The sequence below is a fragment of the Calidris pugnax genome, unplaced genomic scaffold, assembly GCF_001431845.1.
Source record: "Calidris pugnax isolate Ruff unplaced genomic scaffold, ASM143184v1 scaffold92, whole genome shotgun sequence".
Classification (NCBI taxonomy): domain Eukaryota; kingdom Metazoa; phylum Chordata; class Aves; order Charadriiformes; family Scolopacidae; genus Calidris; species Calidris pugnax.
In genome coordinates, this window is record NW_015090823.1 from 1,138,396 (window position 1) to 1,152,996 (window position 14,601).

Genomic DNA, 14,601 nt, shown 5'->3' on the forward strand with positions numbered 1-14,601 from the left:
AAATTACTTTTGAAATGTCTGCTCCTCTGCTCTCTCCCAGCAATGCACCAGTGATTTCTAAGACATTCCTTTGATCAAACACCATTTCAGCTATTGGAAAATTTGTAGCTGCATCTGTCTTTTGACCCTTTCTGCCAACGGTGCTGCATGATTGCATAGTGTCAGTGTTTCTCTGAGGCTAAGGCAGGAGGTATCTGTGGTGCAGGTATGTCTGTGCCGAGGAGGAGCATCTCTGATGCACTCGTCTTAGTCTGCTCTGCCTTTGGAGCACAGATCCTCTTGTTTTGTGGCTTTCTCTGCCCTCCCCCTTGTTTGGCTTTATCAGCGTCTAGGTGGTACCCGTGATGTGCCAGTCCCAGAGCGTTGATATGGATCTCATCTTTTTATTTGTGTGTCTCTACTAGCTCGTGTGTAACTGAGTCCCTGGGAATTATCTCTGACTGCGTTTACTCTGAGAGATTTTTTTTTTCTTCTTTTTTTTTAATTTCTCCCTTTCTCCAAGTGGGCACACGAGCATTTCTCTGTAAACAGAAACACGTGTGTGATGGAGCTTGGATGCCTCTAGGCACGTATGGACTTTCTGAGGTCAGCCACTGAATACGGTTTGTGTAACCTTTTCCAGCAGTCAAAGAGGAGAGCTCTCTTAGCTGTGCGTCTGACTGAATCTCTAGCTTTGGGTTGGCAAAAGGGGCTTATTCTGGCAGGCATTGCACTGGGAATAGCACGTATCCTTCAGGGGCCCATGTCTCCCTGGTTTCACACTTCCAAGCTCCCTTACCTGCCTTCTCAAGCAAGGAAATTCAGCCTGGGAAGGGACCTGAGCCTCTCCAAGAGTGGGGGAGTGAGTGGTTTGTCCAAACAGAAGTGAAGCAGCTTGAATTTGACTGAATTATTAAGCCATCATTTAAATTTCAACACTTGATGCTGAGTTGTTTGTTCCGGTTCTGTAGGGCTGCTTTAGGAAGCTGTGGCGTGCAGATTGGAGAGAAACCAGTTCAGCATGAAGTGCCTTTGTAGGTGTGTTTGTTTATACGGTATCTTAGGTGCACAATATGTCTGTGTATGCCACAGCCACCTTCGTCTTGAAGAAGTAGAGGGCTTGGCTGAAAACACTGTGTGCGTGGCACATATGTACGCGTTGCTCTGTTCTCTCCGTGTGATGTGTTGAAGGAATATTGGATGGAAGCCCGGATGGGGACCTTATGAGACACACAGTCCCTGCAACCACCGGTACCGGCCTGGGTAAAACTTAGCCAAGCACCATCTCAAAGCTACTGTTGGTTTTTCCCCCCCGTTGTTAGTTTTTGGGAAGGCTATTCTAGATCCTTGCTGCTCTAATGGATGGGAACGCCTTCAGAATGCCAACCGAAATGAATTCAGAACTTGCTTAGCTCCATTAGTTTTTGTGTCATTATTATCCTTGGACATAAATAGTCATGTGGAGGAGTTGGCCATTGAAGTAATCTTCATCTGTAATTGTGCAGTAACGTGCTCATCACAGCAGCATGCATGTGCAAGCTTATTTGGGTTGGGTTTTGCTTGAGAGTCCCTTTCAGCACGAAGTACAAAAGGTGCCCTTGCCACTGCAGCTTTGCAGGGGGTGATTTACATTTCCACAGAGTCCCCCTTCAAAAGAACTCATCAAACTTTCCCAGGTTACAATGATAATGAAGAAAAACAATTGATGAGAGGGAGGTATCTTGTGAAAAACATTCTTTAATGGAAAATGTCTTTTTTTTTGATGTGACAAGCTTGTGTGTGTGTGAAGTAATGCCACAGCTTTGATTTCTGCATGGGTTCAAAACAATCAACTTTGTCATGTCCTAGAAGGGAGGAAAGGAAATGATACCAGTAGAAACGAGGTGGAATGTCTGCTGCGTTGGATGGAAGTTGTCTGACCTCTGTCAGAGGGCCAGAGGAGGGACAGTCAGTCATGCACTTCACCGCCTGCCTGCAGCTTTTAGACTGAGCCCTAAAGAAAAGATGGCTGGAAAAGTGTCATCTTCCTGTGTTTCAGAATCTTTTTCATTTGAAGGGTGGCATAAAGCACCTTCAGCAAACTACAGGGTGGCGTGTGTGTGTGTCAAGTCGAGGGCTGGCAATAGAAATGGGCTGGTGGAGGGCTGAGCCGGGCCACCAGCAGCCACCTTGTGCCACGAGGAGAGGCAGAAGCTGCTGTTTGGCTTTCTGCAGTGACTTGCAGAGATTGGAGCACTGGCTGCCTTCTTCCTGCAGTGGTTTAGCGCTCATCATGTCGTCTTTATTCCGCTACGGTGTCCCTTGATTCTAGTCTTGCGATGTCTGCCTTAATTGGGTACTGCAGCAGTTATATATGTTAAAATAAATGAACTTTTTACTGCAAAAGGGGGAGAGAAGAAAGACAGATGATCCCTCAGCAACAGCTGTTTGGAGAAAGAATCCCACAGAAGGTGCTTCCTTCACTAATTAGAAATCTGCTTTCCTTTAGGAAGGATAACGTCTACATTCTTGACTCCTGTTCTTGCTTCTAATTACTTCTTGGAGAAATGAATAAAGACACGGTTTCACATGTTTTACTTAGAGTTGCTGAGGCAGAGAATGTTGAGTGGAAATGTCTTCTGGAGATGGGGAAGAAGAAAAGAGAATGAAATAAAGATGTCAGATGGCACTTTGCGTTTGAGGAAGGGGGGGTTGTGTTTATTCCAGCAAGAACTGCATGAGCACTGGTTAGAGGCAGTAGTGGAGCTGGTACGTGGGATCTTCTGGGTCTCTGGGGAGAGGATGCTGTTCCTTAGAGAGGACAAATCTGTGACGAACAGGTACTTGTGAAGATCACATTGTGAGATTGTCGACAGCCAAACGGATCTGCTGTACAGCCAGATGGCAAAGATTTCCCTCTCCCCTTGGAAATTACAGCTTTCTTGCACAGTGGCTTCCCTCTGTTATTTAGGTGGAAAAAAAAAAAAAAAAAAGGGCTGTGATTGTTGCAGTAGTTGTGTCCAGCCATGGGGGGATGAGTGATACTGGGCCTGCTGCTGTCAGAAGGGATGGAAGGACAGAGGTTTGAGGAAGAGCAAGCAAATGTTGAAGCCATCTATGCGTGAAGTTGGGTTTAGGCTGATGGAGGTGCTACTGGAATCGGGAAACGGCAGGGAGGTTTAAAGGATTTGCTGAGAGAAGCCTGTTGCAGGCTGTGGTGGGTGGCAGGGAAGGGAAGGTGCAGCAGTTCTGCAGAACAGCCGCTGTGGGAGGGGAGGAAGGTGAGTCACAGCAGATCTCAGCCTCCCCCCGGGCTGCTCAAGGGTCCTTCCCGAAGAAGGAAACAATTGGGAATAAGCCCAGGTGCCTCCATACCTGGTTACCATTGCTTATGGAGGGAATTAACTCTGTAAACCACTCTGGGGTTCTGATTTAGGCATTACAATTTGGAGGGGTTCCACAAGGACTCTTTGGTATCTGGTGAATAGAGCGACTTCTTGTCAGAAGTTTCCAGTAAATACATCACAAAACAAATGCTTAGAAAAATGGAAGGTTAAAGCTAAAATTCTAAAAACGAGTCAATATGCTAGTTTGGCATCTTATAAAAAACATGCTTTGAATGTTTTCCATTAGGAAATAATATTGTTTTGAAACGTGCTTCATCTTTTTATTAAGGTTATAAATATTGGAATTGGAACCAAGCTTTTTATTCAACCCCAAACAGGCAGTTGTGTGGTTTTCCCCAATAGCTGATGAGTGGTTTCAGGTGCAGGGTGTCTCCTGTGGGCTGGAGGGGCTCCCAGGAGAGGCTGCTCAGGCTGCTCTCATGTGGAAAAGGCACACAGGGGTTTGTTGGCCTGCGAGGGTGGTGATTTGAGCACCAGCCTCTCTCTGTCTCTGCTGAACTTCTTTCAAGCCTTGAGCAGGTGTTAGTTTTCAATCCAGCAATTCAATTACTCCGGGCAATAAATTTCAAGGTAAGTGTTGGAAGCTCCATCACTTGAAGTACCAATGTTTTTCTTTTTTTCTCCTGGTCTTCGAGGTAGTATCATCAGCAGTGGAAGTAATGAAGCCTGGTTTCCTATGGATTTCTTTCTCATGGTTGGATTCTTTGATAACTAAATAAGTGCGAGCTTTGAATGAATGCCCCAGCCACAGAAAAAGCTTCAGAAAAGCTGTATTGTGTGTAAATTCTCTAATAAGAAGCAAGCTTGTATTGCATCCTGCCTGTCCCTGATGATGCTGAGAGACTGCCTGTTGTCTGTAGGGCAATTTTTGTGAAACTTCAGGTATTTGAGGGAGCTTGCTCTGCCAGATGTGGCTGCGGGTGGTCAGTGGTTTCAGTTATGGTTGTGGGAGGCTGATAGACTCAGATTAGAGGAGCTTGTTTCTGTGGGAAAGTGGGTTAAAAATAAGGTGGGCAAAGAACAATTTGGAAGATACGACCCCGGTGGAGTCAGTGACACCATTTCTGGACTCTGAGAGGAGGAAGGAGCATTTTTTCCCTCTGGGAGCTGGTTTCTTCTGGGAGTGTGTGAATAAACATGTCCATTGACACGGCGACAAACAGGACTTGGCATGCAGGGTGGGCGAGCGTGGGACTTAAATTAAAACTGCTAGTTAACCATGACCAGTGGATGGGATTGAAATGCGACGGCTGCTGTGTTTGGCGAGCACCATATCCACAGTTACCAGAGGGTTAGTTAAATGGCACGCAGTATATTAAAAAATGATCCATTTCTCTGCTGCAGACGCGATCTTCCTAAAATCACTTTACCTTTTCAGCGTTATTCATTTTCAGGAGTGTGCTTAAAGAAAAGCAGTAATGGGAAGTGTGTGTGTGTGTCTGGGCAATAAGAAGGAAGAGGAGTGAAATACGGATTTCATCTCTTGCCCAGGAGCTGTACAAACGAGTTCCCATCTGCAGAACCTGCACTTTGCCAGTTGAATTCCCCCGGCTCTCAAGCTGATGGGATGGTGCTGGCGTTCCCCAGCTTTGATCTTTAGCATCTCTCGTGGTTTAACCCCAGCCAGCGACTAGGACCGTGCCCTCGTTCACTCACTTCCCTCCCCCGTTAAGGATAGGGAGAAGAGGGAGAAAAAGGAAAAAAAACACTCGTGGATTGAGATAAGGACAGTTTAATAAAGCAGTAATGGAAGATAACATAATAATAGTAAAAAAAATATACAAAATTGTGATGCAATACAGTTGCTCAACACCTAATGATTGATTGCCCATCCCATCCCAAACAGCAACTGGATTTCTGCCCCCTGGAAGCATAATGTCTATGGTATGGAATATTCCTTTGGCCAGCTTATCCTGCCTGTGCTCCCTGTCAGCTTCTACAGGGAAGCTGAGAAAGTCCATGACTTAATATAAGCATTACTTAGCAACAACTAATACAATTTATGTTATCAACATTCTTTTCATACTAAACTCAAAACACAGCAGCTAGTAGGAAGAAAATTAACTCTATCCCAGCTGAAACCCAGGCAGCATCCAATGAAGGAGTAAAAATCAGGGGGCAAAATCGGTATGGGAGACCAGAGAGACAAATCTTTCTGTACAAATAACAAGTGATAAGCTGATAACTGGTAGCCCAGGTATGCAATTAACACAATTGGTTAAATTAACTGATGACAGAGATCTCCTTTATGTAGGGGTTTGCTTCAAGTCTTTGTGCCCTTTCCGAAGGCTTGCAGGGAATAGCTGTGGAGGATAGATAGACGTCTTCAGAAATTAACAGTGACTTTCAAGGAGAATAGATGATTAATGAGAATTTATTGCTCTTGATGGACAAATGAAGCACCTCCAGTTTTCTTGTGAGTGATGTTCAGCTTTCTTTTCTCCAGTAAATGATTCAGCTGCTCAAACTTTTCTAAGAACAATTAGAGGTAAAGAGAGGGGAGAGAAGGGAAGAACTGGCCCTTCTCAGCTTGATTTATTATCTAACTCTTTTGTAACAAGATTTCCAGTGTTGTAAAATATTAAATACATCCTTATATTCAATATCACATTTTGATACATTTCATGCCTCATTTGCTACTGGAGTCAAGGACAACTTCAAATTTTTCATGGCACAAGGCCCAGATTTGTCTATTTATTTATTTTTAATCACTACATTTTTCTTTTTTTTTTTTTTTTTTTTTTTTTACCTGTATCAATTTGGATTAAATTTTGGCAACCATAGCAACCTCTTCCACTGGGTGGTTTCAGGTTTCCAGAACGTGGGAACTTTTTGGCTTGGTTTATCCCCCCCCAGGCTGCTGTGCAGTAACCATCTGGAGAGGATCGTGGCTGGTAGGGAATGGGTGAGATGTGGTTTTGTGTCAAATGTCAGCTCTGCCTGTCACCAACAGTGTCACTTTTAAATAAAAGGCTATTTTGTTTAACAGCTCACGTGGTATCATGAGGGGGATTAAGTAGAATTTGTTGCCACAGTTAAAGGAAGACGCATGTAACTCCTGTTAATTAGGAATGGCTCAGTATTTGTCTTTGCCTTGATCTATGTGGGAGTTTTTTTTTTTATATATTATTGTTTCTCACATTGGGGAACAACAGCTGAATTCTGTTGCCTTCTGTATCAAGTCAGCAGCACACAGTGACTCTGCAGGTAGGGATGGCAGCTTGGGATGCGGCAGAGCCAGCGCTGCATCTTTGTGATTGGAACGTGGGCTCGATCCTATTTCAGTTCCCGGATCTTGGGTGCATCCTTTTAAATTTCCATCTTAAGCCAGAGAGTTCAAACTGGACTCCTTGAAAAGCTGGGCTCTGTGGAGGCTGAGAGGTGGCATGTCTGTTGGCTAGGGGTTAGATTTTTTGGGGGGAGAGCTACATTCTCACACACATACCTCGCCCCAGATCCATCCCACTTAACTTCACTGAGGCGTCTCGTCTCCTCCTTAAGTCAACGTAGAGGAATTGGACTGTGTTCCCTCTGGAGGTGATATCTCAGATGTGAGTCATCCTCCTGGGCTCAGGGTGTCTGACTTTCTCTTTACAAAATCCTGCTTTTTCTTCCTCCTGGCAAGGTGACTCCAGTTTTTTGTCCAAGAAAGTACAGTGAGAGCCATTTGCAAGTAACTTTGGAGCTCAAGAAACTCTGCCTAGAAATAAGACAGACGTTTTTGAACAGTGAGAGTAATTAGAAACTGTAATATCTCCCCGGAGGCTTGTGGTCAATTGTCCATGAATGGCAACTTTGCATTGCGATTGGATGCTTTTCCTGAAAGATGTGCTTTAGTTGAAATTGGAATGAGCTCAAGAAGGCCCATGGCTGGCTGTTTTGGAAGGGGGCCTGGACAACCACAGGGGTCCTTGCTGATCTGTAAGTGGGAGCTGGTTTAGCAAAAGAGTTCAGTGTTCACCGATTTTTTTGGTTTTTTCATCAAGCTCTTTTGAACTGCTTCAGCTTTGCCACTGAAGCCAAGTTCCTGAAAGAATGGCCGAGAGTCGCAGAAGAGTTTGGCTGGATGGAAAATTTTACAGCTAAGCCATTGGTGGTGTTGTCCTCACATTTCTCAGGAGTGCACTTCTCCTTTCAGAAGTGGTCAGCATCCAGAGGCTAAATCCTCTCAAGTTGAAGTGATAACATGTCCCAGTGGACAGGCACTTAGCTGCCTTTAGGGACGGGTGGTCACCAAGGCACAGCACCCTCAGCCAGTGACTTTGAACCTCGGGTCCATTGGCAAAAGAGTCTGTGAAAGACGAGTGTTTCACAAATGATAAACAAACAGATTTTCTCCAGAGGAGAGCTTGCGTCTGTACTGGAGAACTTCTAAGATGCTGATCAAAAAAAAAAGCTTCAAAGCCCTTCTTTTTAAATGAAAGTATCAATAGGAGTCAGGGGCCTTATTAGTTTAGGGGCTCTTAAGAATCCCACTGGGTGCTCATTTGCTGCTTTTGGTGGCTTATATCCTTTGAAAATCTGTCCCAAAGTACTTGAATCACTCCTGAAAATGGAACTTACACTTGTCAATTACCTGGTTGCCTGAAAGCATTATCCACAGCATTGGCTTTTTCTGATAGCCACATCAATTAAAAGCCTTTCTGCATCTTGCTGTCAGCAGGCCCTCGTGTACGGTCGGGAGGGCAGGAGTCTCACCCAGGCTGCTTTTTATGATCCCTGGGTTTTGCAAATGAAACAAAATTTAGTGAGGGAACCTGTCTTTGTTCCCCTCCTTCCCATACAGGAAACTAATTGAAAACAACATGAATGTTAATGATGCATTTCGCATTTGGAAGTTAGAGGGGTGATTAATACATTGTACGTTGTATATTAACACCTTCTCAGGGGCATAATGAAGACAAAATATATGCTCTGAGAGGAGGTTGTTTATTTCGCGGTGTGTTTCCTGTGTTCTGCCATCCCTTTTCACATTGAAATACAAGCTTTCCAATCCAGAGGGTTTTGTTTCAAAGCATAATTTTAAATCAATCAATAAACTTTTATGTCTTAATCCTTTTTTTTCCCTTCCCCTTTTGATTGGGTGGCTGAAACAAAAGGCACAAAGCGAATGGAGATGTGAGGAAGGCAGGAAGAGGTAAGAAAAACAAAGGGGACGATGTGAAGGGCCGGTGATGTGACAGGTTCCTGAAGCTGTCTCCTCTTGATGGTGGTGGAAATGATCTGTTATTGGAGAGAAGACTAACTAAAGATAACCTCTTAGAGTCCAGGGAAAGCTTTTTCCTCTCCTCTGCTCCTTGACCGATGGCTGTCTCCAGAAGCCTTGTAAAGCTTTTTTTTTAATTATTGTGATAAATTGCTCTTGTGAAGTCTCTGGCAATGGCTGGAGGCTGAAGCTTTTGATTAATCTGTAAGGGAGTTGGATGCACCCAGTGCATCCATGTGACAAGCAGAGATCCGTCTCTCCCGTGTCCCTGGTTGGTACTGGAATGACAACTGCTGTCTTAACTGGGATGCTGTGACTTCTGGAGCACCCATGGACGTTTCCCCGTGCGTGCCCCCCATGCCCACCCTTCGAAGGCACATCTCCTTCCAGACCAAAGCTGGGCACTGTTGTGGCTAAGGGGGTTTGGCCCAGCCTTGCTGTCTGACTGTCCCCCCCTTCTTCTTCCCTGTGCCAATTTCAAATCCTCTTGGCTTCCAGGAGGGCTTTGGAGAGGGCAGGGCTTTCTCTGCGGCAGTGACCTGTCTTTGGCACAGGACTGCCCAGCGTCAGCGTAGCTGGCACCAAGCACCCGGCTTCACAGCCCGCTTGCAGCCTTGGCGGAGGTTTCAGCTGAGCTGTGGATCAGCAGCAATTTCCTGCTCGTTTTGCAACTTTGCAGTCTAGAAGAGGTCAGACGTTGCCAACTTTTGTGGGTTTTGTTGCAGATTTTTTTTTGAATGGGCTTGTAATTTTAACAGAAAGTCGCAGTTCCTGGAGTCCTGCATCTTTCGGCCTAGGTCTGCTTTCCTTTTTCTAAACCAGAGTAAATCTCTTGTTTGTGAGACAAAGCTTAGGCACAACAAGCATGGTCAGAAACCAGAAGGAAATGAAGAATGCCAGAGATATTGGAATTCGTACATTACTTCATGTAATATGGGCTTTGGGGATTGTTTCTTTTAGCGTGATTTTGTATAGTGACATTGGGATTGTTTGCTCTGCTTGTGTTTTGGCTGGGGTTGTTTGTGGTGGAAAGGCATATGATTTTTTTTTTTTGTAATGAATGGGTCTAGTTCATTTCTCAAGTAGAAGCATGGCATCTGCTGAACTTCTCCTAGAACTGCAGGGTTAGTGAAGCTGTGACCTGCGAAAGCTTCTTAAGCCCTTCAGGTGGGAAGGCAGGACGTGGGTGTTGAAGGGCCTTGAGTATCAGACGATGCAAGAGAAGTCAGTGGGTCCACAACCACGTGATGGATCAAAACCTTAGCACCAGCTGGCAGCTGAAGCTGTGGCTGAAGTCTCTTAGCCCTTCTGGCTAGCCCAGGGAGCAGAGCCTCACAACTCCTGTGGATCACTTCAGCCACTGTCTATGAACAGGCGTGGTGTCTACCTCTTCCTGTGATCTCATGGGCTTCCTGAGGACCACGGGAGGTGATGAGCATCTGCCTACTTGCGTCCCTCAGACTGCTCACAGTAATAAGCTCTGGGAAATGACTCTTTAGCGAGATCTATCCCTTATGCTGTAATATGGTTGTCGTAGGTGGAAGCATGTGGTGGTGGCTGATTGTGTAACTCACTCCGGGAAGGGAAGGAGATCACGCGAGCTGTAACACGTCTATAATTAAGTACAATGAATAGCTATAAAACAACCAACACTTTAAAATGCCATTCTTGGCCACAACTGAATTATTTTTCTCCTTTGGCAAAGTCATTATAGAGGAAGGTGGGGGGGAGAAGGAGGGAGGAGAACCATGTATGTATCAATCCACTCTGTGTGTTTGCAACCTAAATTTATTATTTTTTTGATGAATGAAAATTAAAATCTGAGAATGGGTAAAAAAGTCCCGGTGAGAATGGCTGAGTTCCTCCAGGCTGTTGGCAGCTTCTTATTAATAGCACCTGGCACTGCTATTCCCACCGGTTTGGCGATAAAGAACCCCAATTCTGATGTGTTTCTCGCAAGGGGAGGGGGGAATCAACCCACAGTAATTACTACTTTGCAATTTCAGTATTTATTGACTTTCTGAATGGTGATGAATGGAAATGTGCTTTATATATTATAACACGCAAAATGGCTTTTTTCTTCAGAACTTGACATTTTTTTCCCATTCTTGCTACCCCCTAACCCTTTTTATCTGGCATTTATTTTTGCATGAAACCAGCTCTGTCTCTCTGCTTTGTCTGATATGAGAGCAGGCTCAAATTAAGGCCCTCAAGCTTCTTGATGGCACGTTCTACCTGATTTGCTTGGCTCTGTCTCCCTACCTTAGGAGCAGTATCCTGTGGCTGTATATATGATCTTAGCCTACTGTGGCTTGGCTGTATCTTAAAGGGCTTCCTTGTTTGGGTCTAATTAATCTTCCATTAGTAACGCAGCCCAGAAGATACAGCTACAGGTTTCACTAGCCCCATATAGAAAGATCTGAAATGTAGAGTGATGGTACCAAGAAAAACCGTGTCATCTTTCAGGATGGTGTAATAGAACAATTTTATCCTCCTTCTGTAGTTTCCAGGCCAGCTGTGGTAGGAGGCAGGATTTACTGCTCCTCTTCTCTGGCAGGCAGGGTTGTTCCCCTGACCTCCTGCTCCAGCAGACAGTCAAACCTGGGCATAAATCTGGGGCTATTGCTTCTCCCAGTCATCTTGGTGATCTCACTGCTCACTGTTGCATATCTGTCTGTCTGCCTCCCTCTCCTCTTGTGCTCAGGTCCCAGATTTTTTTGGGGTCATGGAGCTGTGTCCTTGCTTATCTATGGCTTGCAGAGTGTGGGAGAGACACATGAAGGGGAAGGTTATACTTTCACAGCTTGAGCAGCATATTTCATGCATAAGCTGGTGTGGCCTGAGCAAAACTTGCTGGATTTGGGAACGTGGGTGAGGGGTAAGTGGCTGAGGCTGGGTTACGGTGGATTGGAAAAAGGAGATGGTGCAGGAGCCTCCAGAAGATGGTGCAGGAGCTGCCAAGGCTTGGGTACCATCTATATTCTTGAAGTTAATGATAATTTCCTGTGTAATGATTATTAGTTAATGATTAATGTAAGGGAAACCATTTTAAAGGAGGGAATGTAAGGTCCTGAATTGCTCGGCTGCTCGTGATCAGAGATTTCTCAACCCTCTTTTCTGGCACAAACAGAGGCCATCCTTTTCTGCTCTGGAAGTGTCTGTGTCGCATTGGCCTGGTGGCCAGCTCTCAAAAGCCTGTAAGGATTGCTGATGGCATTGCTCGATGGTCTTGAGGACATCAGATGGGATGATCTGATGACTGCATCAGCAGTTCAGGTGTGCTGGAATGGTCAGGCAGGAGCCATAAGTGACTGCTCTTATAACTATTCACATACAGAAATTTGTCTTTGGCACCTTGATGTAGCGGCGCAGAGTAGCTCCAAACTCATAATCCGTAAGTGTGAGTTCTCATGTACAGCCTCTTTAGCAGACTGCAAGAGCTGCCTCCAGAACAATAACTCAGGTAATAAGGAGTCCCTAGGTTCAGTTAGTAATAGCTTGTAATGACTCCCAGAGAGTGGATTTCAGCCTCCATAATCCTCCCAGCCGTACCCCGCTTCCACAGCGGTGTCTGGGAGGAACCTCACCTGCCTCACGAGCAGTCTTGGTTTTTTGTTGAAAAGCTGAATGCAGTGGGGAGCAAAGGTACAAATCTGGGGAGGGCAGAGGGGGGAACATTCTGGGAGATGGAGCAGTATGTGGTTTTTGTGATGGAGCTGGGCACAGCGTGTGGGGAAACCGCACTGGGGCATGGAGGAGGGAAAGGGCAGTGGGCTGGCTGGCTGAGCAGATAAGGGCACAGACCTGAATGTCGCTTTAGAAACCTTGATCAAAAAAAAAATTCTGGCTCGGAGACTGTTAAGACGAGGACGAAGGCTCAGATCAATAGGCTTTGAATGAATTCCTATAAAAAAGGAAGAATTTGGTTTTGACTTTGTAGGCACACTGCAGGAGAATCTAATCCATTGTCCCCAAAGGAGTCGTTCCGGCCCTCCTCTCATCAAGATACAGAGGGGTTTTAAAACCTGACAGGTTTTACTGGGGTTGGAAAAGAAAAAGGGAGGGCGGGGGTGGGGAGAAAGGAGGTGGAAATTAAACCACAAATGTTCACAATAAAATGGTGATAGAAATTGAGGTGGACGGGGAAGAAGAGAGCGTCTCAATTTAGTCCCAGGAGACCAGTAACTTCTCAGGGCATTTTGGGCTGTTCTCAAAAGTCTTTTTGCCAGCGTGCTGCAAAGACCTGGGCAGGCTGAAGTCAACCCAGTGGTGCAGTTCTGGTGTATTTTGGTGTCAAGCCCTGCAATTCCCACCCAGATGAACATCTGGGGGGTCCCCCCCATCTTTTGAAATCAGAGTTGTTGGAGCCTAGAGGCCGGGCACAGAAGTGAGCTCTCCGATGGCGAGTGTCTAGGTGTTTAGGTCTAAACATTTTGTTGGAGTAGGGCCTTGCATCTCCTCGAATCAAGCTCCTATAAGCTCATGTTCTGCAAACAAATAGGTTTTCCACCTTGAAGCTGAGCTCTGTGTGTGTGTGTGTGTGTATAAGAGAACTTGTTGGATTTTTTTTAATAGTGGTGTTTCATTTTTCTGTGGTGCCTCTCAGCTCTAGCTCCCGAGTCTCCTTACAAAGGGAGGTTTGACCTTGTCAGGGTGTGCATATGTTGCTGGGCTCTCTGAGAAAGAGTTGAAGGCATCTTCTCTCCATGTAATTGGTAAGGAGTCTTTACAAGCATGTCTTCATGCCTCTATACCCGGCACTGGTGAGCCCTCACCTCGAGGGCTGTGTTCAGTTCTGGGCCTCTCGCTACAAGAAGAACATTGAAGTGCTGGAGCGTGTCCAGAGGAGAGCCACCAAGCTGGTGAGGGGTCTGGAGAACAAGTCATATGAGGAGAGGCTGAGGGAACTGGGCGTGTTTAGTTTGGAGAAGAGGAGGCTGAGGAGAGACCGCGTTGCCCTCTGCAACTACCTGAAAGGAGGGTGTAGAGAGGTGGGGGTTGGCCTCTTCTCCCAAGGGAATAATGACAGGAGCAGAGGAAATGGTCTGAAGTTGGGGCAGGGGAGGTTTAGATTAGATATTGGGAAGAATGACTTTCCTGAGAGGGTGGTCAGGGAACAGCCTGCCCAGAGAGGTGTGGAGTCACCATCCCTGGAGGTATTTGAGAAACATGTAGACATAGCATTTCAGGGCATGCTCTTGTGTCTGAGATTGTTGGGTTGGGTGTTTTATTTTGTGGGGGATTTTTTTTTTTGTGTGTGTGTGTGTGTGTATGGTTGGACTCGATCTCAAAGGTCCTTTCCAGCCATGAAGATTCTGCGATTCTGTCTTTGAATCCATGTTGGGACTTCCAAGCAAGCATATGGCATAACCAAAAAGACCTTTTTGAAGCTCATTTGGGTAGATCCATGCAGTACTAAGGCAAGAAGAACTAATAGGGAATGATTCCTCTTTTATAGAGGGGGGGAAACAGTGGGAAGACGAGATGGGGAGTTATTTAAGGATAGGGAACAGGGCAGTTGCAGTGCTAAAATTGGATTTCTGGAGTTCCAATTCAATAGACCAAACTATCACGCTGTGCGTGTTATCTTTTACAGGCTCACTAGCAGGCACAAACATGTACCCACCCACACAGTTTTAATCTCAGTTGCTGTGTCAGACATTGCTGATGGGTGAACCCTGAAAACTCCATGAGGCAATTTTAGAGGCATTGCCAAAATTTCCCTGGCTGTTAGTCTAAGAATGTCTGCCCCTTGGGTCTACCAAACTGAGCTGGGAACCCTTGGAGAAGCATCTGTTAGTTCTAGCAGTGGATTTCCTGGGAAGTGGATTCCCCCACAGACTGTTGAGCTGTAATTTTGTCCCATCCGGTCCCATACAGAGCCAAAAATGGGAATGAAACCATGAAACTCGTGCCTCTTCCCCATGAGCATGCAAAAATCTAGGTCATGTTTTGGTGGGGCATCTAGAGTATGCAAGTGAGACTAGATCCCCTTTGAACTTGCCCAAATCTGCCTTGTTGGCAGGTGGA